At 33.9% G+C, this 3,130-nt stretch overlaps 1 long non-coding RNA gene across 1 annotated transcript; it reads left to right on the forward strand.

The window, feature by feature from the left end:
- Positions 1 to 2,267: 2,267 nt before the first annotated feature.
- On the forward strand, positions 2,268 to 2,841 carry LOC113099382 (uncharacterized). The gene is made up of 3 exons (XR_003289398.1): positions 2,268 to 2,322; positions 2,419 to 2,598; positions 2,769 to 2,841. It is a non-coding gene; the product is annotated as an uncharacterized LOC113099382 (long non-coding RNA).
- The last annotated feature ends 289 nt before the right edge of the window (positions 2,842 to 3,130 follow it).

Below are 3,130 nucleotides of genomic sequence, written 5' to 3' on the forward strand. Positions count from 1 at the left end.
TTCTGCATCTATTTTTAGGTGTGCCAGCTGCCAGTGTGGGTGGCACAGGCACACCATGGCACACCCGTGCTTACACCACTGGTTCATAATCCAAAACATGCATACTTGTGTTCCTGTTTTACAGTTCTTAGAGAGGAGAAATCAAGGTTTAGAAAATAATACTATCTCATTCTCATTTTGTAGAGAACACATTACCTACTTTGTCTCTTCAAAAACAACTGTGTGAAGGTAAAAGATTTGTGGCCTGTGCTCATATTGAGTTGTTTTACACTCAGAACTATGTATTTGATGGGGTGTTTTTAGTCTTCAAAATGCTTTTCCATCCTTTTCCATCTAACAGATAGCTTTTTAATACACCTGCTATTATATGATTTCAAATATGCAAATATGACAGCTCACTGATATACTCATATGATCACAGAATTAGACCATATTTCCTACTTCCGCATTAAATTTGGAGTAACTCAAAACAGCTCTATAAAAGTGAAGTTATGTGGCTTGTGCTCATATAGTGTTGAGCTGTCCAGCAGTGAGCATTTGTATATGATGAAGAGTTTTCAGCTTTCTTGTTTCCAACTCTTGTATCTTCTAACAGCAGCATTATTATGTAAAGGCAAGTGTCTTTTATATGAAATCAAATTAATTTAACCAACAAACAAATAATAGATATGCATATGTACTGTAGCTGTTTAAATGTGGCACAGATGAAATATGTATATGATCAATGTCATTCATAAGTTACATAATTGTAACTTTTTTGGAAATTTCAGTTGACCTCAATTGTGTAAACAATTGTGCTAACAAATGTGTTCTGTTAGCTACTGTATACAACTTAAATTTTAAAGAAAGTGTGTAACAAAGGACAGTCTTTGTCTTGATTATTTGTGTTTATGTGTTTGTGTGAGCAAAGATGAACCCAGACAACATATTTATATTAAAGTCAGTTTATGAATATAATATTGTTTTACACTGGCAACCAAGAAGATAATTTGAAAAAATATTTATTTCTTCTTATTATTTTATTTTTATTCATTTATTTTGTAAATCCTGTGGTGGTTTCCTGTTTTTCCATGTCCCACACTCCCAATCCTGTCAGTACAGTATGTCTCATTTCTCTTTTTTATTCCCTTTTAGCTGAACCAGAGAGACCCTGCAAGCAGGTTCATCAGTTACACAAAAGCCATTTACTTGGTGACAGCATGTCTATTTCTTGCCAAACAACAACCCACCCGCTGGATTCTCTGACAGTCAAACTACGCAGTATCAACCAAGATAAAGTCATCCTGATGTATCCAGACATCTCTCCAGCATCAGAGCACCAGAGATGGTCTGTGAGGAATGATGCTGGAAAATTTACACTTGATCTGAAAGACATCAGATCATCCGATAGTGGTCTTTATGACTGTCAGGTCTACAAGGATCAGGACTGCCTTCATACAACTCGATTTAAACTGAGTATTATAAGTGAGAATGCAAATGTTTTAAACAAGTTAATAATAATCATTGGAGAACTATATACATGTATAAAATGCTTACTTCTGTGTTTCTCTTGTTTCAGAGTGTAAAATTTTGAACTCTGTCCATCCAACCCCAGGCTCTTCAGTGTTGCTGCCATGCTCTGAACATCCTCTACAAAACAGAACTGAACCAGTCACTTGGAAAGTTGTTAATGGTTACCAATTAACAGATATATACAAGTATCGCGCTCAAAACAAGCCCTCCAGCAGCACAGAGAAACCCCCGGACCCCCTGTACATGAGAGCGAAACCACTTAACAACGGATCTTTGCTTATACTAAATGCAGTACAAACTGATGAACTGTGGTATCAGTGCAGAGTGAATGAAATAACCTGCTATGAGACGAAGCTGGTGATGAAAGGTGTGTTTTCAGTTCAATATTTTTAACCCTAAAGTTTCAACTCATTGACAGACATTGAGTAGACTGAAAGATTAAGTTAAGATATGCTAATAAATGTTAATGGTTGTGATGGGTTAGTCAAAGTATTTTTGGATTGTAGTGGTAATAAACATGATAAAAATCTAAGTTAAATATGTAGGTAGGGGTTAGATTAAAATCTTGTTGTGGTGATTATATCCTGTGGTTAAACTGTGTTTTTGTTAATAGTAGATGTAAATGTCCAAAAGTTCACACAAGCTTGTTAATGTTTTTATACCAGCTGGAAGATATGGGTTAACATTTGTATTACTGTCTAAATATGTATGAAATTAGAGAAACATTTCGTAATTTAAAAGTTGTTTGTATTTTGATTACAGATGATAAAACATTTTATTCAACACTTTCCACTACATTGTTATCCACAGGTACTGAATTTATTTAATTAAAAGAAAAACCCTAATCAGTCTGACTAATGTTAATTTAAGTATCTCTCTTTTTTTTTTTCTTTTTTTTGATCACAGATGCTCCAACCACAGCTGCTGACAATACGGCTGGGCAAACTGAAGCCAAGAACAATGAGAGTGAAACTTATCTAACAGTAGTAGTGATGACAACAGTAGTGTCTCTGTGTGTCCTCATATCACTGACCATCTGTGTCATTCTTTATTTCCAAAAACAAAGTCACAAAACCAACAGTCAAAGTAAGTCCACAACTGTTAATGTTTTAAGTTTTCTGAGTGTGTTGCTATAAGACATGAAATACACACAGCTCATATCATTACATCCTGGTGATGAGACCCTCATGTTAGAATGGAAGTCACATTATGATAGCTGATCAGATAGTAAAGTACTTATTTTTTATATCTTTTAGTTGATTTGAACTGCCAGACTACCGTATATTATGCAAACATTTCAGCAGGTAAGTGATATTCATAGTAAGCCCTTGTATAATAAGTGTATTTAATAAAAGTCTTTTACTTGCAGGGTTTGATGGTCCATTCTGTTTTTTAGATGATCATAAAAACTTAATCATGACTGTAATTTAAGTTATTAATTCTATATCTGCCCTGAAATTAAATTAGATATAAATCATAAATCCGTATAATATAACTTGATAACATGGACACACACATATACTGTTTATGCAGCACACATATGCAAATATGCATGATATAATAAATTATTATTATTATTTTACTTTATCTTCCAACAGTTGCTGTGAACAAACAGAAG

Source organism: Carassius auratus, unplaced genomic scaffold (genome assembly GCF_003368295.1).
Source record: "Carassius auratus strain Wakin unplaced genomic scaffold, ASM336829v1 scaf_tig00216934, whole genome shotgun sequence".
In the NCBI taxonomy this organism is placed as follows: domain Eukaryota; kingdom Metazoa; phylum Chordata; class Actinopteri; order Cypriniformes; family Cyprinidae; genus Carassius; species Carassius auratus.